The 27,179-nt window shown below is 41.5% G+C and overlaps 1 protein-coding gene across 5 annotated transcripts in view; it reads left to right on the top strand.

Moving 5' to 3' along the window:
• The window catches only part of LOC149782433 (adhesion molecule nephrin-like), a 195,303-nt gene that overhangs the window by 150,743 nt on the left and 17,381 nt on the right, over window positions 1-27,179 (top strand). For all 5 annotated transcript variants that reach the window (XM_089933836.1, XM_089933832.1, XM_089933831.1 and 2 more), the window contains 2 exons: window positions 843-947; window positions 3,052-3,151. The gene's annotated coding sequence lies outside the window, so the exon portion shown is untranslated. The remainder of the gene's footprint in view (window positions 1-842; window positions 948-3,051; window positions 3,152-27,179) is intronic.

Here is a 27,179-nt window from a genome sequence, read left to right as displayed (position 1 = left end):
AGTTCTGTACAATTTCATATTTTATATGGGGTTAAATTTCTAAAAAAAAGAATTTCCCAGATTTGTGTCACTGCCCTGGCTATTTAAATAATATCTCATATATCTTAGGTATTGTTAAAACAACTTTTATTTCCCTTTATTTTGGTGTGTGATTGATGGGTGTAATTTGGATTATGGAGTATACAATTTGGTCTTACTTAAGATGTTCACCTATGTAAACACTGCTTATTCCACTTGGCCATTTTCACTTCATGGACTTCAAGGTAAATTGTATTTTAAAAAAAGCAAACTGATAACTTTTGTCTACTTTTTATATATTTGGTAATTCATTCATTGCACTTTCAGAAGCTGGTATTATCTGATCTGGCAAAATTATTTTCCTGTTTTAATAGCTACTAAAGATAGTGTACTTTAGACTAATTCAGTCTGATTTTTCAAGCACATGGGAGGAGCCATTCTGGTTAGGTCTGTGCCTTAGATCATTTTCAGTTTCCACAAGTGCAATATCCAAAGAAATTTCAGCCATAAAATAGAGGTGTGCCAACATTCTCTCCATTGTACATGTTGCAAATGCTAAGAACTTCACCTTCCACATGGCACTCTCTTAGAAGTACAAAATATATGCAGAGCACACCAAGGTCACAAATTTTTGTGGGGACGTGTGTTCTATTGGCTCAGTTTGAAAGATCATGATGAAACCAAGTCATGACTCCTATCTTTCTAGGTCATATAATGAATGGAGTTGAAGTTGATGAATATTTGAATGTATGTTGTATTTATTCATTTATTAGAAAATGTTTAATAGAAGAAATTTACATGTATTCATTTTTGTTCTCTTACAGATGAACTGAAATATCTCGTCTAGAAGATGGGTGGTCATCAGGTTGAGGAAGAAGAAATGGAACCTGTCCATGTTATCCTGGCTGAAGCAGAAAATATTGCATCTAGTAAGCTTTTGTTTTGCCTGCTTTACCATTAAATTATAAAGTGTTTCTGTAATGTCACAAATCCTATACCTTTTTGAGATATGTCCATCTACTTTACTGTAGAACCTGCATCTATTGCCATGTCATATTTGCACACCTGTACTAAATCTTTAATCTTCTTTATTGGTTCATCAGCATCAGAGTCAATTGGATATTTTTGACTAAGTTTTCTAGAGGCCAGACTGTCAGCTGTTTACAAATATGATTTTATTTATATGAGTCCATGTTTCAGTCTTATTTTCATGTCGATCTAGAGGTACAACTCGGTTCAAAAGAGTTTCTTAAATAATAAACAAATACTGTACATTAGTCCCATATGGGTTTTTTAGTTGTTGTTTTGTATGGTGCTTTATTTTTAAAGGCATTAAATTGCTGGGAATTTACACAAAGACTTGTTTATGCTTGAGTGTGTGGGGTAACAATTTCTTGTCACTAAAATTAGATGCATCTGGCAAATGGGCAAAAGTGAATGTTTGCCTGGTGTATTTAGGCAAGCTATCACTGATACATGCAGCAACTTTCTTTATCAAATGGGTATATAATAAAATAGTGGATAATGCTTTGTATTTCTTTCTAAATAGTTTTGTTTCCAGAGTGGTGGTATTGTTGTTGTTGTAGGGTTTAATGCCATTTTTCATCACATGATAGGCTATACATGGTGGCCGGTATTAATAGTGGAGGAAGAACCCGGTAAAACCCCGGAAAGAACCACGGACCCATGAGAAGCTACTGGCAAGCTTTCTCACATACCCACATTGGCCGAATCCGAGACTCGAACCCACGCAGACAGAGGTGAAATGGCAGTGATCAGTAACGGAGAGCACTTTAGACCACTCGGCCACTCAGGGCCATCTTTTTCTCTCTCACTGTTAACCCTTTACCTCATAGAGCATAGTGACAAAGTGCAGCTCACTATTAATAGAACACATGTTACCTAGTCGACCGCATACAAATAGCTTGCCTGTGAAATATTAAGCAGTGTAGTGTATGTTACTTTTAACAGCAATTGTAACCATTTTACATTTTTGGTACACATCTATTATATGTGGAACAATTTAAGAATAAAGTCTGATTGTTATAGCTGTGTAATTATTTATCACAGAAGAATTTGTTATGTGCTTTAAAATCTGGAGAGAACTCGTTCACCGTCATGTCAGTGAGGCCGTGTGACCAACCGTAGCTGCCATTTCTCATACTCGAAGTTTACAAGTTTTTCATCTGTGTCTACATCACTAAGTCATCTAAATGTGATAATTTATAAAAACTAATTGCAGCCTATATCAATATCAGAGCCTTTACCTAGGTTATTGAATCTTTCATAGTTGTGATTCTAATCATGAAAACTTCGTAAGTACTGAATGAAATCCACGACCGCCATTTTGGAGAATGGAGATTACGACCCAGTTACTTTAAATAGCAGATATCGACCAGTACATAAACAGTGACCACATGATCTGACGTAATTGTCATTCGCAGAAATGAATGTAGTATCTAATAAGGGGTTTTCCCCAAAGGTGGTGCTACGAAAACCGGCTTAAAATGGCTGATGTTTACAGCCGATGTCAAAAGGAGTTTCAATGCGACTTTTGTAGAGGCGTCCAAAGACGGTTGTGTGAGGTAAAGGGTTAATACTCTTTCAACCAAACTTGTACACCTTTTGGAAATTGCATATAGATGCCTTTTGATGCATAAAATTTTCTGCATTCAGTATTTATTATGTATGTCACAATGGAAACAATTTGTGTAGAACAAGTAGCTTATAAATTGAGTGTGATGGACTTGGCAGGGGACAAGATATGATACATCATGTCAGCATGACTCTTTATTTTTTTATAAATTTTTTTCATATCATGCATATCACTACATTTTACATTAAAATGGTACACTTTCACCTTTTGTCATCGACATGTTATAGGTCTCAATACTCTGATTCCGATTTTTCATTAATTGGCATTGTAATACATTGTACTGTTAGGAATTATTTTTAACAATGTTATATGAATGCAAATATTTCCTGGATACAAGATTCATTTGTTTGCTGCATATGTATTTGTTTTAATTTCAGGAACCTTTCCAGATGCAGTAGATAAACAGTGGGTTTTCTGATTATATAATTAGAGGAGCTTTGCAAGATACAAAAGAATACTTGATCAGCTCTAAAGAAGGTAACTCACGTGTTGCTTTTTTTGCTCACCTGGTCATGAGGCCAAGTGTGCTAATGGTATGGCCCTTTGTCTATTGTGTTGTCCAGTAACCCTAAACAATTTGCTAATTTCAGCTTCTCAGAAAATGCCAGATCATCTTCGTTTAACCTAAGCACAGATTATCCAAACACAAACGCCTTTCAAAAGTGTGCAAATATTGTTGATCAAACATAAAATATGGCTGTTGAAACTGAAAATTAATAAAAACAACACCTTTAAACAATGTGTTCTCTAAAACAAAGCATCATGGTATGAGGGCCATACAGTTTTATACAAATTATGTCAATTCACCATCAAATATTGTCACTATTACTAAAGAAATCTTTACATGACCTTATTAAAAACCTATCAACATAAATTGACGAATTTCTTTTTCATAAAAACATTCTGGCCTTTAATTTTGTACAAATGTTTCCAGTCTGCCATAAAATTTGTTTCTGTTACTAAAACTAGAAAAACTTTTATAATTTCTTCTGAACAACCACTTTGCTCCTGTGGACTTAATGGTATAGAATTGTACTGATGTACCTGCTTGCATATCATATGAGGCAGTTGATGGATGTAGAAGCAATGGTGGCTCAGTTGTTGGTCTGCCTGGCTCGTGACTGAAAGGGTATTGGTTTTTCTTACATTACTCTTTTGGCCTAATCATTATGCCTTTTCTCACCAAATTATGTCTTACGTTGTCGTGTATATGGATTATGATTTTCAGGTACATTAATAAAGACAAATGCAATTAGAGTAATAACAAGTTGTCTTTATCAGTTGTATTATCATCTTTCTCATTTCACTCATCATAAAAATTGTAGAATGCTTTCAATTAAAAAAAAACTGCTGCTTAAGAATAGCATATGACCTAATTTGTCCATTATAGCGATTGTATATGACCCTTTTCCAAATGATGTGATGTGATGTGATTTTGATTTTTAACGTAGCTTTAACAATTTTTCAGCCATATCGCTACGATGTCTGCAGTGTGGCAGTTTATAGTGGTGTCTAGTACTGGGGCATCATGCCGCACACATGTAGCATGATGTCCCACCCAGTCACATTATCCTAACACCAGGCCGACCAATCCTAACACTAACCTCTTAATGCTGAGCGCCAAGTGAGGCAGCTGTTAGTACCATTTTTGTAAGTCTTTGGTATGACTCGGCCGGGGATCGAACCCACGACCTCCCGCATCCGAGGCGGACGCTCAAACCACTAGGCCACCGAAGCGGTCATTTTCAAATGAAAATAGATGGGTTTCTTTAATTTTAAACTTTGCCTCACAGATTAGTTAGGTAGCGGATTAGTCTCTACTTTTAAAGAAAATGGCACCAGATCTTATCCATTTCACCACTAAGTAACTACAAGGGAAATACTACCATTCAACACTAAGTAACTTGCACGATCTTAATAAATGTAGGCGGCATATTTTCAGTGACTTGTATAAATATCATTTCATGTGATAGGAATACATGTTTGGTACCATTGTAAAGAAGACGTTCAGGTTTCTGAAAGTATTCTCATAAGCACGTTTAGTCTCACATTGATGATTATACGGGTAAATCAACAGGTATGTTAAAGGTAAATTTTACTGTATTCTCAATAAATTGTTGAATAAAGTATTTAAAGTGTAATATGTGATCTGTTTTTGATCCATTGTGGTGTTCTTACAAATCATGGCTTGAATAAATGCAATGTAGCAGCAGGGGGGGCGAATCCGACATTTTGTCCAATCGTCATTTGGCTTAATTAATACTTTCTGCACTCAGCGGATCCGGTGTCGTCAGCGCCCGGTAAAAAAAAAACGACGTCGTCGTCGTTGTCATCGTCGAGGGGCCAAATCGACAATTGTCCGGACGTCATTTGGTTTAATTAATACCTTCTGCGCGCCGATCCCCAGCGTCGTCAGCGTCCGGTAAACACAGCGACGACCGCGTCGATGTCATCGCCCCCCCTGCTGCTAAGTAGCTACTTGCAATTTAACCGAATATTTGGTCAAGTCCGATACGATATCGTGTCCGAGGATCATGTAAATTTATCGTTACAAATCCATGTGGGGTCGACTGAGCATGACTAAAAAAGTTTCGAAAAACATTAAAGTCCATGTCACCGCCGCACCATGTCTGCCAAATATTTCGTAGCGTGTGTGTATCGACGCCGTTGAACACAGCAAGAATATTACAGTTGTCTCTGATTACTTTTGGAATCTGAGTGTATCGTTGAGTGACATATATCACGTCAGTGTTTTTATGCCTGCCTCTGGAAAATATCCTAGCTGGGTTTTTTTGATTGTCTAACATAACATCATCGTACACGACTAGATTGTTAACGTCGCTATCAATATCATCGATACCTGGTGCATCATTGATATCTGTAATAAACTCAATAACATTTTTTTTAGCGATCGCTGATGCATTCTCGTTGAAATCTTTTAACACCTCGTAGCATCGTTGATCATCCACGCTAGGAGCAACCAAATACAACTTATCCCACTTCATCCATCTCATTATTAAATTGAGTAACAATTGCGTCTTGCCGGATCCAGATGGTCCGATGATAATCATCCGGATCGAGTTTGGTAACGCTGCAACATGCTTAACTGGTTCTCTTGTTTTAGTCGCCGAAAAATCAATTATATTCATATCTCTATACATAAATTATGGATCTATATTGTGTGAAGTGTAGAGTACGTACTGGCACAAATGATATGACAACCGCTACAACAAGAAATAACAGATCGGCCCTTACTGGTAAGTGTGTACAATGCGGTACAAAGAAATTTAGATTTATTTCTATTAGACCCGGAGATGTTTTAAAAAAAAGCGAGGAGGTGACATCGCAGCCAGGTTATCAAAACTCCCCGGAGCCCCGTGGGCAAAGTATCCAGGAGAAAAGCACCTCCCAGGATATAGCTACTGTGGCCCCGGAACACGATTAGATATCAGACTCGATGATCAAAATCAGCCCAAACCCGGTGAGTATCCAATAAACGCTATTGATAAGGCGTGTCATGCTCATGATGTTGCTTACAAAAGTAGCGATCTGCAACAGCGCCATATCGCGGACGTAAAATTAATTCACGCGTTAAATGCTATTCCTGATAAATCCGTCAAAGAAAAATTGGCCTCATGGTTGGTAAAATCGGCTATGAAAGGTAAATTAATGATGGGTGCTGGTAATTAATAACAATATGGAATCCATCTATTATTCTCCGAGAGGATACTGGAAGGGGAAGGCCGCAATTGGTAAGCTTGCAAGCGCTGCAAAGGTAACAAAGGCCACTGCGGCTAATTGGTTATCCAAACAGGCTATATGGCAAATCTATCTACCACCGCCTAAACAAATCAACTTCTCGCGCTTTGATGTCAGCGTACCTAATGAAGTTCATCAGGCTGATATACTATTTCTGCCGCATGACAACGGTTACAAATACGCGCTAACCGTAGTTGATGTTGCGAATCGATACAAACAAGCGGAGCCGTTAAAAACAAAGTCGGCAACTGAAGTAGCCGCTGCGTTTGAGCGGATTTATCGAAGAGGTCCTCTGCGCTGGCCAAATCTATTACAAGTTGATCCCGGTAGTGAATTTCGCGGCGCTGTTTTATCAACGCTGAAACATCATAGCGTCGCGATACGACGAGGTCATACTGCGCTACATCGTGATCAGGCAATTGTTGAACGATTCAATCGGACTCTTGCTGAACGGTTATTTGGATATCAATACGCGAAGGAATTCATCCAAGAAAAACGATCTCGTGAATGGGTCAAAAGGTTGCCAGGCGTAATTGCAGCGTTAAATAACGAGATTACCCGAGCAATCAACATGAAGCCCAGTGACGCGATTAAATACGAGTACATACCCGGAAGATCAAAAATAGATAGCGTTTCCAAGCCGATTCTCGGCGATGTCACTGTTAGATATCTATATGAACCAGGAGAGCTTGAAGGCGGTAAAAAAAGGGCTACTGATCCTATTTGGAGTGTTACCACACATAACATATCAACGATAACACGATCAACTGGTAGACCACCGATCTACAGACTGGATTCAACTGCTCCTCAGCGGGGGTTTACACGCGAGCAACTACAAGTGATACCTGACGATACTCAATTACCTCCGCGTGGTCTTAACTAGCGCCGTTGCGTCTATTGCACTCAAGACAGGTCAACCTCACATTGTTTTTGACATGACCGAGACTGTTATCGATCCTGTCCACGGTAAATTGGCGAGCGTCTTTATCCGAATAACGCCAGCGCATTACACAATTACAACTCGCGCAGTGATTATTCTGTTGTTGTCGTAACGCAATTATTAATTCGGCATCAATATCAAAACGTCGCTGTTTTTTTTTTATCCTGTTGGCGGTAACCCGAGAGTTTTCTATCAATGACGCTTGCATCGATGGTGACTCCGTCACTGACTCCGTCAACAACAATTCTTCGAAGCTGATTTATCCTCCGTACTCGGGACACTGCAAGATAGACTAGATTCGACCATTCGATGCGATTATCAACCATCCAAACAATTGTGTCCGTGATGGTTAGTCCCTGCGAGGAATGTATTGTTGTTGCGTATCCTAGCGTCCACGGGGATTTATCAGCACGTAGCGCGTCCTCGACGACGCTGATATCAACGAGCACGATATCATTCAGCACGAGAATTTGTTTTTTTGTCCCTGACGCTGTCGGGCCCGGAATTTCAACTTCAATGTTTTGCCGCCGTGTATCCGCGTGTCTATAACATAACGGCACTGGGCGCGTTGGAAACTTTTCCTTATGCAACGTAAACAACTTCCACTGAAGTGTGTCTCTGACTATCTTTCTGCTCGCTACAATCAAATCGTTTGGTCTCCATGTTTCCCAGAATTCATTTAACGGCGTTTCCGGAATCACCTCGCGGATTATTTCACATTGAATTCTATCCGGCTGTAATCTGATTAATTTTTTAGCCTCGCGCAGTTGTTCATCAAGTGCCCGGTAATCAGTATCGGTTTCTTCATAATAGTCCACAAAACCCTTTAACCAATCATGTGGACCCTCGCCGACAAATGGTGGTGGTTGGCCATGGTCACCACACATGATCACCGCTGTATTCGCGCGCAGCAACCACTCAAGAAACATTTGTAAAGTATCTAACGAAACAGTACATATCTCATCCCAGATGATAACTTCAGGAATAAATTTTTCACCCATTCGATCAGGAGTCCACTCACCGCCGCTGTATCGAAAAAAGCTGTGATAAGTAACGGCGTCAACATTTCGTTGTTTTATCTCTCGCGCTAGTCTATGGGTCGGTGTAAGCACGATTATACTTGCCCGCGTTCGGAATAATTCAATTGCCCGAGTCGTCTTTCCTGACCCGCCACAGCCGCTTAAATAAACCGTCTTGTGTCTACAAATTGGATCAGAACACGGTGGTGCATTAGACCATTCCGATAATTTATCGCCGCGTAGGTAATTGTTCTCAACGGTGACATCTGCTGACGGGGAATAATCGCGTCGTATTTCATTTTTAATTCTCCATGTACCCCAACTCTCGTCCGGACTAGTAAACTCGGCTACGTTTTCCTTATACGCTACGTCAACATAAAACGAATCAACGGCTACTCTAACGGCGGTGTCAGGAAATCTATTTATCATCGAGAATAAATTGATAGCGGCGTAACCCAGCATAGACGCCCTCAAATGCGGGTATGCTGGGCTGTCTCCATCGCTGTAGGTAACAACTGTACCCAACTTTGTTCCATTGGACAAGAAAGCTGTTTCGCAGTTCACGTATCTATTTTTCGCCACTGCGTCCTTGATTACGAAATCATATTCTGCGTCATCTATAATCAGCCGTGAGCAATATCGTTTGTAATCGCAGTTTTTTCCACCTTGTGTGAACTTACCAATTATTCTTCTACCGAGATCTTTTGCCTCGCGGTTTCGTTGGTTGAATATCCTCCTGGACCATTCGACGATATATTCCTCGTCGGCATCGATGTGTTTTCTGGACTTGTCAATTATGCTATCTAGACGCTCTGGTTCTGGTAACCAGACTTCAGTCTGCGCTCGGTATGATATAATCGCGTCACTGACAATCAACGAAACTAGCATTTTACAATCAATCATATACCGTAGCAGCGCTATTGGCAGCCACTTCTTTTAAGCCATGTGTCTACCGATCCAAATATAGCAACAGCGATGAAGTCCTGCCGCGAACTCAAATGATACTACGCGAGCGAATCCGGTTAAATCAAAATCAGGCAGTGGTCCATTAATAGCAACATGAGTCATTTCATGTCTGGGGTGTCCAAATCGTCTAAAGTACTCAGCGGCGGATCCATACCCGAGAAAACTCGCTGGATAACAGGCAACCATATCAACGGAAATCATAGCGTCGCGGTTGTATTCAGTGTTCCATAGTCCACCGTGATAGTATTCCAAACAACTGGATTGTACATCCGGTAGAAATTCCTTGCGTGTTGGACTCCACGCATTTTTCCTCGCTGCAACATGAGCCGCAACCGATGGAATCGTAAAACAATTTGTTAGCAGTTGTTCATCATGCTCTTCAAATTCCATGGCGGTTTTTTTCATCTTGTTGTGAAATGCTTCAGTGCGGTATAATTCACCGTTTGGTCTTACAAACTGATCAAAGGTATCAGCGCTGCGAAGTAACCACACTGATACGGGGTCGTTTTTACACAAATAAGCGATAGCATCAAATAGTTTCCTCTCCGCGAGAAAACCATCCTGTATAAATTCCCCGGGAATATACTTTACTGTTCTATCCCGTGGAAACACTGTGATCGCGGGCGTCCATGCGTGTTCGTTATGATCAATAATTTTGATTGGGGCCCCATTTGATTTGTACTTTGATTCGTATAATACTTCACCGGTTATCGTTGTAACGGTTATTGGAAATCTCAGCGATGTTTCTAATCTCGCTATGTCGCTGATGGTTGCTCCACGCTCTTTTACGGTTAGTTCCCATTGGTTTATTTTGCTACGTCGTAAATCAGTCAATTTGTTTCCTCGACACGCATTTGTAAAATGCTCTGTTACTCGTTCTACTACACAATTTATCCCCGTTGACTGTTTCATTGGTTTCAGTTTTCCGATATCAGGTTTCTTATTTAACGGGTATATTCCATAAACAACTGCTGTTTCGGGATACGCTCGTTCATAGTATGGTCTGTCAACTCCGGTTAACAGCCCCGGCTTGGAGTCGCGGCTAATAATGACTGTTTTCTTTTCGCTGAGAACTGGTTCAAATTTATCACGTATGATCCAATCACCTGATTCCACCCGGACAATGAATTTTACTCTGAAGAAATACTTTTTACCGTCAAGTTGTGATATTATCGTTGCTGCGCGGTTGTCGTTCATGGTAGCATCAACAACGCCATCAATTCGAAATGTTGACCAACTATGAGATGCACCATCACGCTTGAATTCATTGATACAATCGCGTATTTTACTCAACAGGGTTCTATCGTTTATTAACGCTTTTGGTGCGTCCTTGAGGACTCTATCGAGATTGAACTTAATATTTTTCCAGGGCTTAATTGCTGCTAATCTCTCGAACTCATCCATATAATTAAAACAAGTATTTAAATGAAAGAATATAGTATAATGAATCACTGCAAATGGTTGATGATTGGGTCGACAACCCCGTGCAATAAATCATGTAGAGGTGAATTCTGCGGGTACCATTTACAAAGCGTTCGTAATGGTTCTTTTGGCCCCCTCCCGTGCTTGGTTTGCCACGTCGGTGTAAGAGGAAAATCGCAGTTGTGTATCAATTGTGGCGGAAAGCGATACAGGGAACTAAAACGCTATTATGACAAGCGAATTAAAAACGCCGTCATTGACCCCACCGCCGACTTCGTCATCAAAACCCCCCAAGACTACGTTGAAAGATTTATAATTAAACCAAATAATAAATTAGACAAATAGTATTATTATACAAATGGACCAAGAATTTCAGCCGCATCCTGTGCTCGTCAATTACGAGGCATCTCGCGACGGCATTGTTAGAAACCGCAAACTGAAGAAGCCGGTTGGTACCGTAAGTAATCAGGGGTATCTGATGTTTGGTGCCGGAAAGAAGAAGTACCATGTTCATAGGGCGGTATTTGAGGTATTCAACGGATTAATCGAAAATGGACTTGTGATTGATCATATTAATAATAATAAGACTGATAATTCTCTTATAAACTTGCAAGCTGTCTCGCAGAGTCAAAATACCAAAAAAGGCCAAACCGGTAAATACCCAAAGAAAGCAAAACCCGTAAAGTCATTTGATACAACAACTCACGAGGAAAAATAATTTCAGTCGATGAATGAAGCCAGTAGATACTTTGACATTTGTATCGCCTCAATACGAAAAGTAGCAGAACGAGTATATCAAACAGCAATCTCAAAAAAGACCGGGCATAGAATTCGATTTTCATATATAGATACGAAGTCACCGGCGCCTATGGCGCTGACGAAGTCGCCATGACAATAAATTGTCCATTCCGGAAGAAAACGAATTATTAAACACCTTCGGAATTGATACGCGGGGGTTTCATTTTTTTTTATTTAAAAACAAGATGTTCTATAAGAATAATGAATATCGAAGACATCAATAATATATTAGCCGAGATTTCAAAATTAAAAAATCAAGGAATTGAATTATCTGATGGTCTCGACAGTGAAAAAATATTATCCGATTATGAGATTATTAACGAACAATCGAAACGGGGGCGTTTTACCCTGGCCCGCGAGTACTTTTTTATAAAACGATTACAACATACGATCAATGAAAACTTGTACCACAATGACGCAAATGCATTCATTGGACTATTCACTGCCGTTGAAATAATACGAAAAAAACTCGGACGTATTTATGAACGACGCCGGGAGATTTCTAGTAAGATCAAAAACATTAGAAGGATTATAGACGAAAACTCCGGCGGGAAATTAGAAATTGCTTCGCAATTGCAATAATGGTAGGCGAATCACTTACTACTCGGCTAGCCAGAGAGCGGCTAGCGGCGCTTAAAAAGTTCATACCGTTACGAGACAGGGTCCGAGAGCAACTTCAAACGCGGCAGCAACTACAAACCGATTTTACTGTTGGAAGCGAACAACTCTTTGCCCCGGTAACTAAAGCGACCAAAGATGTTACGGCGGCAACTGTACCCGTCCTCGATGCGCTTGAAAAGATAGCGGCTCAGACCGAACAAACAAAAAGGTCTTTAGAAACACTAGCGGCTGCTACAACACGGAGGCCACCACCACTCGCTATAACCGAACCACAAGAACCTTATGTTACAATGGCCGACGAAGAAGAACTAGGTGCTACCGAAAGAGAACCAGAAGAAGAAATACCGGAAGAAACACCGGAAGAAAAAGAGAAAGGGGGGAATATACCCCGTAATGTGCTTAGAAAGTCCACAATAGATCAAATTAGAGACCTCAGCAGCAGGAGGGAAGAATTAATTGATTTTGCTGCCAACAATTTTGCTAAGAAAACACGAGATAAGGAGCATATCAATAGCGGTTACGAAAAAAATATAAAGTCGTTAAAGGATTGGACAAGAATAGTGTATTTAGCGAGTAAACATAAAGATGTATTACTACGTGGTGATGGTCCCGATTACGACGCATTCCACAAGGAAGTTGAAAAAAGGGTAAAACTAAAAAAAGGAAAAGGATACTCTGTTGGTAAAGAATCCTACGGCGTTACCTGTCCTAACAGTGTTCTCAGTGATATATCACGGCTAGAGGTACTAATCGGAGGAAAACGAGCCGGAAATAACTCTCCGGAAATGATCAATGAGGCCGCTGATATTTGCAAGCGGTTATTTACGGGCGGTATCATGGACGTTAGTGCGTATCGAACGCTCATAGACGAACTCGCGGATGATTAAAAAAATTATCGTTTTTGTTAATTCTGGCCGTTTTTGGTCGTTTTTTGACCGTTTTTGGTCGTTTTTTGACCGTTTTTTGCCATTTTTTGACCGTTTTTGGTTGGTTTTTGAGGGCAAAAACCCCAGGAAATCATTTAGAGAAAATCGATGTTTTTGCTGAAAAATCGAAAAAAAAACGACTATAGGCAACAAAAAACGACCAAAAATGACTAGAAATCAGGAAAAAACCGGAAAAAAACCGGATTTTTATCGAGGGCAAAAACCCCTGGAAATTTTGATAAAATTTATTCCGGTTTTCCACACGGCGGTGGGAAAGGGGAAAGGGGTGATCACAATCACTGGTGATCACAATCACTAATTGAAAAACCGGTGTTTTTATAATAAAGATGATCATACACTACAACCACGATAAACCAGTACTCGTCTACGTGGTAAACTCGCGATTGCCTGTTTACCGCGCGTACTATGGAGATGGTCTCGGTAGCACCATTGCGGGGTTATTTACAAGAATGGCTCCAAAAGTAGCGCCGTTAGCCAAACAATTAGGAATGAAGGCTATTGATGTTATTCGTGATAAGGGTATTAGTGCTATTGGAGACGTTGCCGGAAAGGCGCTTTCTGCAGCAAAGGACAAACTAATGTCGTTGGTGAGGAGAAAAAAACAGAAACCACCGGTGATGCCATCAACGACAGTGATGCCTGCGAATATCAGTAAAGTAATAAATAACGCCGTGGAAGAAAAACTAGAGTCGTTGGCGGCTCAGTCATTGATGACGACTCCGTCGTTGGTGACTCCGCCATCCGCCGATGCGGCAACCAACGCGCTCATGAACGCGATAGCGGGGAGTGGTCTTAAACAGAATTCAAAGAATTTACGACGAAGACGACGTTGATGAATTGTAATTGAAAACATCAACATGATAAATAATAAAAATGTTTGCGCGAACCGCTGATCCCGCGTTTGATATGGATGCCCCAGTGCGCAGGGATGATTCTGTCCGTGATTATCAATTTTATTCCTATCAACCACCACAAGCCGACCTACGATCGCGAATTGAACTTCAAGTCCAAGATACCAGTAGATATTTTTTGCCGTGTGAAGGGTTTATCGAAATCGAAGGGGAACTTGTAACAAATGCTGCCGATAATGCACCGTACGCAAATGACGATCGTGTTCGAGTTGGCTTCGTCAACAACGGTATCATGGCGTTATTTGAGAGCGCAAGATATCTTATTGACGGGCGAGAAATTGAATCAATAGAACGCGAGGTTGATGTTGCAACAACGATAATTGGGCTAGCAAGATACTCCGATGATTATACAAGATCGGCGGGCCCATCTATGATGTTCGCAAAGGACACCACTAATAACGCTGATCACCTTCAGTACGTTAACTTGCTGACGGCAAGAGATAACGCAATTGACCCACAGGCTGAAGCAGCCAACCCAGACCGCAGGACAAGACCAAGCGCTGATTTCACTATTATAAGAAGCGTTAACAGTGATTTCAATCTAGGATTCGCAGCACGATTAGGGATGTTGCAAGGACAACGCCGACGTTTTTCATGCGCGATTCCGCTCCATCACATATTTGGATTTTGCAGAAATGTCAGAAAAGTTATCTATGGAGCCAAGCATACAATCGCGCTAACGCGAAGGGGCGATGATAACAATGCAATATGGCGTGCTACTGGCGTCGCTGCCGGTAAAGTCGTTTTAACTAAAATAGCATTGTGGATGCCGGTGTTGACTCCATCAGTTACCACGGAAGCACGATTGTTATCATTTATGGAACAGGGGGGAAAATCGTTGTTGAGTTGGCTAGCGGTAACAACTGATGCTAAAGAGGATAATGTCGCTGATACGTTTACATGGCACTTGGCATCAAAACAAGGCGTTTCGGCCCCACGTCATATTTTTATAGCGCTACAGAATAGGAATCGATTGGGTAATCAAGAACACAGCCATATGATATTTGATCAATTAGGAGTCAGGGATGTTTCGCTGAGAATAAACGGACAACAGGAACCATCCGAGGATATACAGCTTAATTACGGCGACAACCATATCGCACGTGTGTACCATCGATTGCTGTCATATATGGGTCGTGATCAAAACGTCGACACTGGTTTGCAAATATCACAACTTGATTTTAAAAAGCTGTATCCGATTTATTATTTTTCGTTGGAACATCTTGATTTAACGAGACAATCCGTCGTTGATATACACTTCCGAGCTCGTATAGACCCGGGTGGTGTTGATTATAGAGCGGTTGCTGTCATTCTCAGCGATAAATCAATGCTGTTGGAAGGTGTTGGTGGACGAATGAGAATCATTGATGCACCAGTGGAAAACATGTAATTGAAAGCACAAACGCGTTTACAATAAATGTCGTATAGTGTCGTCAGTGTAGAGTTGACTGATGGTCAAGTCAAGAAATTACGATCAAAGTCGGCTAAACAATGCGGGACCACAATAACGCTGAAGCCGTCACAGATGGCAGGTGGTAATCATAAGATATCGTTGACGGCGTGTCAAATAAAACATTTCAATAATGCGATGAAGAATAAAAAGGGTGTTCAAATAGATTTCTCGGCCGCAGCGATCAAAGACATGGAAAAGACCGGTGGGATATTTCCGTTGTTAGCCGCGATTCCGGCATTGATTGCCGCGGCGGCCCCAGCAGTGGCTAAGGCGGCTGCGTTAGGAGCCGTTGGTACCGCGGCGGGGATGGCATTGAAGAAGGCAACCGGGAAAGGCTATAAAAAAAACGATCCGTGGCCGGAAAGGGTCTAAGACTACCGGGGACCCCGTATTCATGGTACTCGGGAAAGGGTCTAAGACTACCGGGAACCGTTTATTGACTCAGGAGTCTATGACTCCCATGTCTAATTTTGATTTAATAGACGCCGCAGACGCGCTAGCGATAAAAAACTTCAGAGGTGTTTTTATGAGGGATCAATTACCGGCGACCCCAAGGAATATTGAAACCGGCATAATTAACCTCGATGGGTCCTCCGGAGCGGGAACTCATTGGGTTGCATACGCGATTGATCCGCGTGCGATCGTCTATTTTGATTCATACGGGTTAGCCCCGCCGAACGAGTTCATGCGGTATATCCGGACGTGTTCAGCCCGGGTTTTTTATTCCACGCTGCCAACACAGCAGTTAAGCGACCCGCCGATATGCGGCCGTGAGGCATTGAACGTACTCGCGGAGATTTCATCATCGCGAAAACCACCTCATGTGGTTGTAAACGAATACACTAGTGGGGTCGTAGAGGCCCGGCGGGTTAATTAGAAACGCCGTTTTTTTTTACAATAACGATGATTGATATTTGGGGACGACCGGTTTCGGCGCTGAAAAAGCCCACGGAAACGCCCGCCACCGATGACATAAAACAACTAATCGAGGATGAAATCGCTGATACGTTGAATTTAACCAGTGTTGACCCAGGTGAAATAGTTGTATTTCAAGACCGCCAGGGTAAATTGAAATCCAGTAATGTGTCGCTGGATGACGTTTTAACACGACAGCGTGATGCCGCCGAGGACGCCATCGCGTTGTATACCGGCGACGGACGACTCAAACCGGGTGAACATCTATCGACGATAACATTAATCCGAGACGGTTTTACAAGGTTGGATAAATCGGTGACCGAACTTGACGCGCAGGTGAAAAAAATCTATCACCGATATACAGCTCACTACCGCTAGTTTTTTCGGGACCCCGACGGTAACCGAACCGAATCTTGCGGGGATAAAAACTACTATTTCGGAGTTTACAACGCTGTCGGGCCAATTTTACACGTTACGAAAAAATGTTAACAGGATCGATAACAACTTTGATAAATTCTTTGGTAAAAAAAATACCAAGCTGGATGAGATTACAACAACTATAAATGATATCACTGCGTATGGACAGGAAATAAAAACAGTCAAAGATGATGTTGCAGCGAACAAGAGGAATATAGACGCGAATGGACAGGAAATAAAAACAGTCAAAGATGATGTTGCAACGAACAAGAGGAATATAGACGCGTATGGAGGGGAAATAGGAACGATCAAAACTGATGTTGCAGCGAACAAAAGAAATATAGACGCGCATACAGGGGAAATAGAAACAGTCAAAACTGATGTTGCAGCGAACAAAAGGAATATAGACGCGCATACAGGGGAAATAGGAACGATCAAAACTGATGTTGCAGCGAACAAGAGGAATATAGACGCGTATGGAGGGGAAATAGGAACGATCAAAACTGATATTGTAGCGAACAAAAAAAGTATAGACGTGCATGAACAGAGAATAGGAACGATCAAAACTGATATTGTGGCGAACAAGAATAATATAGACGCGCATGGATGGAGAATAGAAACAGTCAAAACTGATGTTGCAGCGAACAAAAGAAATATAGACGCGCATACAGGGGAAATAGAAACAATCAAAACTGATGTTGCAGCGAACAAAAGGAATACAGACGCGCATACAGGGGAAATAGAAACAGTCAAAACTGATGTTGCAGCGAACAAAAGGAATATAGACGCGCATACAGGGGAAATAGGAACGATCATTACTAAGGTTGCGGCGAACAAAAGGAATATAGACGCGCATACACAGGAAATAGATACAGTCATTACTAAGGTTGCAGCGAACAAAAAAGATGTGGACGCGCATATACAGGAAATAGATATACTCGTTACTAGGGTTGCAGCGAACAAAAAAAGTATAGACGGGCATACACAGGAAATAGGAACAATCAGAACTGATGTTGAAGCGATTAAAGACGGACTACCGAGAGTAGCAGAGCAATTCGAAAAAATAAAAATCCCTCATGAGAACATCATCAACACAGTATACACAATTCGGCATGGATCATTCGATTGGACTCCTACACAGAATACAGTAAATATCACCGCAACTGTTAAGGGCATTTATCGATTGACATTGATTTCGGCGATGCAGTTTAGTATATCATCGTCGAGTTCATCTGGGTTTAACAATACAGTGTCAACAATCATTGACAAGGATACAATTGAACGGTTTATAATTAAGGCCGTTGATAGCAGTCTATTTAGGACAAACATCACATGGTATGTGGAATTTGTAGCGAATCTAATTAATTAAAAACACTAGCTCTTTTAAAATAAAAATGACCACCAGGGTAATTGAATCAGAGGTATCACCGACGTCACATCAATATCGATTCGATACCGCAAAAGAATTCTCCGCGAATTTGAAAACGCTTTCCGAACAATACCGCGCAAAAATAAAAAAATACCGCAGAAAAATAACCACCATCGACGCGGTCGTGTACTCGGTGTCGGGTATAGTAGCCGGTACCGGTGTTATTTTATCCACGGTAACCACGATAGCCCCGATCGCTGTTCCAATCGCTATCTCCGCGATGACAACAATTGCTGGAGTCGCCAACGCAATCACTAAAAAGATATCATCGTGTTTTCAGAAAAAACTCGACGAGTATACAGTAAAACATCAAATAGTATCCGACGCGTACTCGAAATTATCCGGGTTGATCTCGTTATCGATTGATAATTTGTTCATATCCGATGTTGAATTCTTCACGATGGTCCAGTTGTATAGCTCCGCGATGTCAAAAATCGAGGATTTTTAACTGGAAGCCGGAACCACCTGGTTGTTAAAATTAGACACTAAAGACAACGAATAATAATAATGTCGCTGAACCCCGAAGGGTCTCAATTACTTCAGCGGATCGCGGAGAACACCACTCCGGTACAAACAAATATGATATCGATAACGTCAACGAAGCCAGAATTCAATGTGAACTTCCCGTCGCCGGTTCCAGTGAAGGAAATAGCGCTGGCAAAATTGCGAGTATATCACAGTTGGCCTAATATCCGAGCGGACGCATTTAACGGACAACAACCTAATAACTCGCTGGTTTTTGCATGGACAAATAAGCCCGATGGGACCCCAGACTGGAATGAGGTTACAATACCAACTGGGTCATACCAAATAGAACAAATCAATAAGGAATTTCAACGCAGGATAAAATCGATCACAGGAAAGGAATCAAAAATCGCTATTACGGTTCATGAACCGACGTTATCGTCGACGATTGAAATAAGCACACCGGGGTATATGGTTGATATTTATAACAGCTCAATAAGAACCATACTAGGATGGCCTAAGAATCCACCCGCGGACGCCCCCCCATCAACTATCCTCAGATACGATAACGGAGATGGTGGGAGGCATATTGCTCCATACAACGTAAATATTGCATCGGTGATAGCAATCAATCTGGTGTGTGATGTTATCGAAGGGAGTTACCAGGTGGATACCAAGCAATCAAATCAAGCTCAACAGGGGTATATCCTTTATTCGTTTTCACCAACAGCCCCTCCGGGATTTTTGATCATTGAGAGTCCGATTAATCCGGTCTATATGCGATGCCATAATCGGCTTTTAACGAGAATTAATTTCAGACTTACCGATCAGTCAAATGACCTAATTGATCTGCAAGAGGAGGAGTTAGTGATCACTCTGTTTGTAAGATCATAGCAGCAGGGGGGGCGATGACATCGACGCGGTCGTCGCTGTGTTTACCGGACGCTGACGACGCTGGGGATCGGCGCGCAGAAGGTATTAATTAAACCAAATGACGTCCGGACAATTGTCGATTTGGCCCCTCGACGATGACAACGACGACGACGTCGTTTTTTTTTTTACCGGGCGCTGACGACACCGGATCCGCTGAGTGCAGAAAGTATTAATTAAGCCAAATGACGATTGGACAAAATGTCGGATTCGCCCCCCCCCCTGCTGCTAATGTTGTCTCACAAAATCAAGCAAATCCAAAGGTGTGTTAATGATATTCCTATAGGTATTTAAAAACTGATGTACACAAGGTTTTTTGTTCATTTGAATGAAAATAAATATGAAATAAAACACATGTTTTGACTGTGAACCAGATTAATTTAGCAAAAATCCAATAAGGTTCTTTGGCAAACACATCATTTACATGTACATGCACACTGTGCAGGCACAAATGTCATTGCCAGAAATCTACATTTGTGTGATAGTCACGGAAGCAAATGCTGCGAGCATTGCAGCACAGGGGGACATAACACTTCTCACAAACCATTGTTGTTTTGATCCTTTTGCACGGATTATTCCTCGCTGATGTACCAGGGTGGCTTGCCAAATAATTGCAGTGTTTCTTGTTGCATGCAGTGCACAATCTGTCTGATCCACCTGCACATGTTGGCCAATAGTAGTGAAGGGGGATATTATAGGGTCTGTGGGATTTATCATTAAAAACACCCTTGGGAACATATAGGGTCTATGTAAATTTAACATGGAGAAAAATCGTGGGAACATATAGGGTCTATGGGAATTAACATGGCCAAAAACCCTGGGACAATATAGGGTCTATGGGAATTAACATGGCCAAAAACCCTGGGACAATATAGGGTCTATGTATATTTAACATGGCCAAAAAAACCCTTGGGACTGTATAGGGTCTATGTAAAATTGAAACATAAAAAAATAAAAAATAAAATAAAAAACAAAATAAAAAAGGGGTAGGCAATGGAAAGACTATCTCTTTTCGAGAAATATGGCTGGCCCTGAAAAGGGCCTTTGGGTTTTTCTTCTTCTTCTTTTAACTTCTTAACTTCTTCCACCATCCTCTTATTTTGTCCATCATTCCTTTCTTCTTTTTCTTTTCTGTTTCCGGCAGCCAGTCCGGGTGGCCCATGGCCCGGAACTTCTCTTGGATTTTCATCCAGTTTGTGTTCAGTTTATCGAATTCATCCCTTTTTTTATTTTCTTCTTCTTTTCTTTCATTGGACCACTTTTCTTTGATCTTCTTGACCTCTTTGGTCAGCACATTCCTCATTGGTTCTTCAGCTTTCTTAAGTTTTTCTAACCCCCACTTCGCGAAACACCAATCTGTCCATTCTACAATGTCTTCTAGAAAGAACCTTGCACTCGTCACATGATCTATCGCTTCTTTTAACTTACCCACTTTGACATACGGTGGGTTAATTAAACCTCTGATTCTCTTCTCCTCATCCTCTATCATTTCTTTTACAATATTTACGGATAAGTGGAGGCTGGTTACTTGTCTTGAGACGAAGTCTTTTGTCACTGCATACCTCCATTCCTGTTCAACCCTTTCTACTACACTCAATCCATCCACCATCCAATACCAACTTCCCATAAGATCGTTGTATAAAGCTGAAGCTGCTGGCATCTTCTTGTTTGCTTATTCCGTAGAATGGGTTCCAATGGCCAACACTGTTAGTTTTATACTGAAAGCGCGTACGTGATGGAAAACATCCCCTAAAAACATAAAATTGATCTTACCTAGATCATGACCTAACAACGCGCGGACGTGAAGGAAAACATCCCCCTACTTTTTCATTTCATATAATATAACCCCAACTATACTCTTCACATACGCTAAGAAACCCATAATCTACTATTCACACAAACATACCTGAGCTCTTACAAACACTAACACACAATCACACAAACACATACCCTCACATTTTTTAAAAAAAGAGTTAGTGTTTATATTCACACTACTCTACCTACACACATTGGCAAATTAATAGTTATTTCTTTTCTAGAGTATTGGGTAGCCCTGAAAAGGGCTGTTTTTTTTGAACTCCTGATGCACCTATCTAATGGTTGCACCTTCCTGGCCTGGCGCCACACACGCATCTTCTTCCTCAGTCTTCTTTCACCTTTCTTCTGGGGAGCGCAGAGGGAGGATGATTCGCTTCAACACCCCAATCCTCTGTCTCGGGAATATTGAACGACATTCTCTCTTCTCTTTTCTTTTCCTCTTCTTCCCTCTCTCTTCTCTCCTCCTCTTCCTTCTTTACTCTTGCTTCTTCTACTATAGCCTCCGCTGATAGTTCGTTTACTATGCGCCTGGCATATTCCAGGTGCATCTGGAGTTCTAACAGTTTCACTATTCTGCTAGTCATTCTTCTGGCTGTGTTGATCAATCAACAAGGGTAGCTAGACTGCCCAGCGAGTTTCAATTTATAGTGAAAGCGCGGACGTGATGGAAAACATCCCTAATAACATAAAATTGATCTTACCTAGATCATGACCAAAAAAAAACAACAACGCGCAGACCTAAAAGAAACACTCACTCACTTTTTTATGCTACCCATCACTATTGTAAAATTTTTTATAAATCACTTCAATAGACTATCCACAAACGCAAAGCAATCCAATCTAACCCCAAATATACACCTCAAACAGCCCAAAAAAACAAACATCATTTTAATCTACTATCCACACCAACCTACTTTATCACTTACAAACACAAACACACAAACACATACCCTCACATTTTTTAAGAAAGAGTTAGTGTTTATTTTCACACTACTCTACCTACACACATTGGCAAATCGATCGTTATTTCTTTTCTAGAGTATTGGGTAGCCCTGAAAAGGGCTGTTTTTTTTGTTTTGCTATGGCATTCTTTTTTTAGTTTCTAAGAATGCGATGTCCTCTGAGGATAGACTTTCTGGCGATAGGTCTGCTTCTTCGGAAAGAGAAGAAGAACTCTTTGGTGTCGATACGACAATCGACAAAGCCTCTGTCAGGTTCAGGTTGTTGCTGCTGCTGTTGCTGCTGTCTCTGAAGTCTGTACTTCTCTGTCCATTCTTCTTTTTCCCTGTTCATTTCTTCTCTGAAGAGCTCTTCTATCAGGTCTTCAGTGATTTTTAACATTCTCACATTCTCTATTTCTTCTGGCTTCGGTATCAGACTGTGTCTGACCCTATGCAAATTCACGTAGGCTTCGTTGAGCTTAGCTAGTTTGGAGCACATCTTCGTAGGAGGATGAGTCGACAATGGATGGTTAGACTTGAAACAACCCCGGTTCTTAAAGTCAAAGCGCGGACGTGAAGGAAAACATCCCCACACGGTTTTTGAGTCGCAACGTTTAGTGAGTGTCATGAGAGGAATAGTAAGAAATGAAAGAGCATCAATCCAACATTCTTCTAGCTAAACAAAAGACAAAGTCATTTTTTTTCAAAACACAACATTTTTTATTCAAAAAATCACTTAACACTAAACAACAACAACTCTAACATTTTTTTAACAATAATTCAACACTATAACATCAAACAATTTTTTCTAATCACTAACATTTTTCTCAATAGACAATCTACTTTAAACAGGGCTGACAACGTTGTGAATGAAATTGTGATTTCCACTGTTGGAAATCATTAGGCCATTGATGGACACTACGTTTCCTAGCTTGAGACAAAAGATAAGCATAATGGTCACAAAACCATCGATCTACTTTCACATCGTTTCTAGAAGAAGAACGAGGATCGAAATGAGTCACTAAATGTTCTAAGGAATAGCCCAGGCTGCGATGATGTAGAAAATACACACAGTACTGTCCACACACCAAGGAATCTGTGCCTTGTAATTTCACGTTATTGAATCGGGTAGTCTGAGCATTTCTTCTCATAAAGTCGATGATATCGTCTTCCAAAGGGGGCAATCCGTACGAATCGAAATATTCCACGCATCCTTCTTGAGGAAAGTAAACGGCTACCCACTGGGTTCCTGGGAGATGACTGTCGTCCGTGTTGATCACGTAAGCTTGATGGTCTTTAGGTTTGCGATGAGGGAGTTCATCTTTAGCACAGACGACAGGATTCCAAGAAGCCGTATACGAACTGTGGTTCAAAAGGTAATAAAGTTCCCAGGTATCCATGTTTTGTGTGTGCTTTTTTTCTTCTTCACAGGTAATAATAAGTCGTCAATTCGATCCTGACTTTTTGCTTGAAAATGTCTGACAAATAAACGGTTATTCGTTCTGTTTCCTCACTCTGATTCAGGAGAGCTTCGATACGATGGATCTCTTGAGTGGTTAATGGTGGACAAGAATGTTCACGCAAGTCTTTATGCCACTGGTGCAACACGACTTCGTTCGAGATGAGACTCCAAGCTTCGTCCAGATACTCGTCCAATTTTTCTTCTTGACTTAACATCAGGCATTTATCATGTTGAATTTGACTGGGATGATCGTTTTGACATCCATAGCAATTTTTTTTGATCAATTCCGTCATTTTGTCGACCAAGTGTTTGGCAAAACAGGAGACTAAATGGGCTTCTTGTTCTGGCCATCTCGATTTCATCATGATCACTTCTTCTTTTTCCACGGTCTCCTCACATTCCATGTCCAAAGTTTCTCCACTAGGTAAAGAGGGATAACAGTCTTCCATGGCTTCTAATAATCTAGAATGACTTCTCTCAAACTGTTGATTTCTATGGTATTATCGAATTCAGCATACAGGATGACGTTCACTGTTGCTGGTAGTTCTTTTGCAAACTGAAGTTCCACACGAATCTGGCCTGATTTTATAGGGTGGAAATGTCCCTCGTCGCTGCCTTGGTCTGGAGTGAAATCGAAAGCCCACAAAGCATAGCCTCCGTCATATTCGTCGTACTCAATGCCGTGACTGGTGTTGGTTCCTAACTGGCCGGTGGCTTCGTACAGGGACAAGTACGACCTCAAGTAATTTTTGTTGGCAAAGTCAGGTTCGAAAGGTCGGGTACACAAGGTCTTGCCATCGCGACTGACTTCGATTTTCTTTACGTCGAAGTGTTGAAAGTTGAAAGGATTTTTTTTGAAGGCTCCGTTGAAGGCTTCATTCTCGACCATACCAAGGATTAAACGCTTGGGTAACTGTCCTTGAAACAGATGATCTTCGATCATGGAATGATGTTGAGCGGGAATGGTGAACGTTTTCACTTCCACGCGTCGGATGGGATACTTGGCGGTCGTTCTGCTCAACGTTTGACTGATGTCGTTACCCACTTTGGGTAACACTTCTACGCGTCGTACGTAGAGTTTGGCTTCTTGGATTATGCTTTTAGGAATGCCAGTCTTATTAGGATCAGCAGCCTGCAAATGGAAAGCGGCACTGCTGCGATTCAGTCTCAAGCGGACATTGACTCCGTTCAGCAAATATTTCTCTTGCAACCACATGTCCAAATGCAAACGATCCATCAGTTCTAAACTCTTTTTACCTAGGATTTTGTTTTCTCTTGCCTCAAAGCCTTCATTGCTTGGATCTATTTCGTCGAACTTGGTCGCTGTGTCAGGTTCCCACAGCACACAGGCATTGAGATGACTATCCTTGGCATCTGTTCCGTACGTCAAGAGATTTTCCAGGTAGGCACGGTAAGGGTAAGTATCCATGCTGCTGCTGACTAGTTTGTTATTCAAGTACAAATCCACTGAGCTGAACAAGGAATGCATGAAATTGTTGACGGGAGCTATATTATCATCGTCTTCTACTCCTTTATCATCTTTTTTTAGAACTTGGACTTTCAAGTACAAGTAACTGCTATTCAGATCGATGTAATCTTCGGGCTGTCCTTTGATTTCAAACTCGATGGGAGCGGAATCGGTCAATGAGGAGACGGGATGAAATTCCACCCACTGGGATTCTTGCATGGTCATCATGGTGGGGGGCATGGCAAACAGGTCCAGTTCCGTCTTGGAACAAGCGCAAGACTCTCGGTGCATCATTTTTTTGTTGCTGTGTCTCAATAATCGAAAACGTCTAAGTCTCGAACGGTTCTTCTTTTCTTGGCCTTTCTAGCTTGAAGTCTGGTGAAAGGGTGTTTTCTTCGTCGTCTCTTTCTGCCTTGTCCTTGCTGAATGCCTGATTCGGTAGCGTGCAGGGCATTTATAGGTGTGTCTCATCGGCCCAAAATGTCTTTGCCCGTTTGCAGCAAGACATTTTTGCCTGCCCTCATGAAGGCTTCTTTAGGGTTTTGTTTGTCGATGATGACATTTTGGAGAAATTCTTTGCCTTGCGTCAGTGCCGCATCTTTCAAGGCGTGCAATCCGCGTGTCACCATCGGTTTCAACACCGGGGCCACCGAACGAAAGGCCGATTTTAACATGTCTCCTAAACCGTGTCCTCGCTGTCGTGCAACCCCTCGGTACACTGGATACATGACTTACTTACTTACGAGTCGTGAGAGAACCGTTTTCGAAAATGGAGTTTCACCGTGACTTTTCCTTTGGTGAATGGAATATTTTGTCCCAGATCTCCTTTTATAGCAATGTTGACCATGTCCAAATAAGACTTGCTGACAGGCAAATAGTGAGGATGGACAAATTCGCGGTGGACGTGGTAAGTGTTCCCACCTTCCTCGTCAGTGACCGTGGCAGAATTTACTTTGAAAGGAATGACACGTAGTAACGGCACGGAGGTGTGTCCCACCACGTTGTACTCCACCACATCGGAGTACACGAAGATCAAATTCAGTCCTTGGTTCAGTTCTACCGGGTAACGAAAATACCTTGCAAAATGCATGTCGTTGTCAATGTCTGCCATTTTAATCTTTTTGGTGTCCTTATCCGTGACCATTTTGAGGTCTCCACCCAAAATGTCATACAATCCAGGGCAAAATTTAATACGTATACTTTTTTCCTCACTTTCAAATCTGATGAGTAGACGGTGAGACAGTTTGTGGTACTCGATGGTGACACGTTTTTTCGCTGTGGTCAGAACTTTGTCAAAGGTTGCATAGATTTTGTCAGCGATGGCTTCCACCAGATGTTGACCACTAAAATAATGGCCTGAGTTAATTTTAAAGTGATAATTGAAAAGAGGAGGAGAAGAAGAGTCACTGCTGCGGGGTAATAGCTCCTTTGCAGAATGTGAGTTATGTTGAGGACTGCCCGTCATGGTTTGCTGCAGTGCTGGGTCCACAATTTCGACGTAAAAAGTGTTCTGAGTTTCAGTGATGTTTTTGATTTGTGTAGGGTGAATCATTTCTACTAAAGCTACTTCCCAATGGGCTTCGTGATCTAACGGGATGGCTTGAGGTAATTTAGCCGTGTAACAGCACAACGTGTTGTGGGGAAACACCTCCATGGAACTGTCACTGGGTAAGGTTAAGTAAAATTGGTTTTCGTGACTCATAATTCTAGAGTTCTGTGGCTGTCCGAGGGGTTAGTGGATGTCAGAGGCGTGTCTCCGCCCAAAATGGGGTTCTGATTGTGATTGGAATGGTGACTGGCACTGGCACTGGACACAACGTTCCC

This window comes from Sinohyriopsis cumingii, chromosome 15 (assembly GCF_028554795.1).
Source record: "Sinohyriopsis cumingii isolate HCF-2022 chromosome 15, ASM2855479v2, whole genome shotgun sequence".
Lineage (NCBI taxonomy): Eukaryota > Metazoa > Mollusca > Bivalvia > Unionida > Unionidae > Sinohyriopsis > Sinohyriopsis cumingii.
Note: the sequence above shows the minus strand (reverse complement) of the source record. Positions and strands in the feature narration are given on the sequence as shown.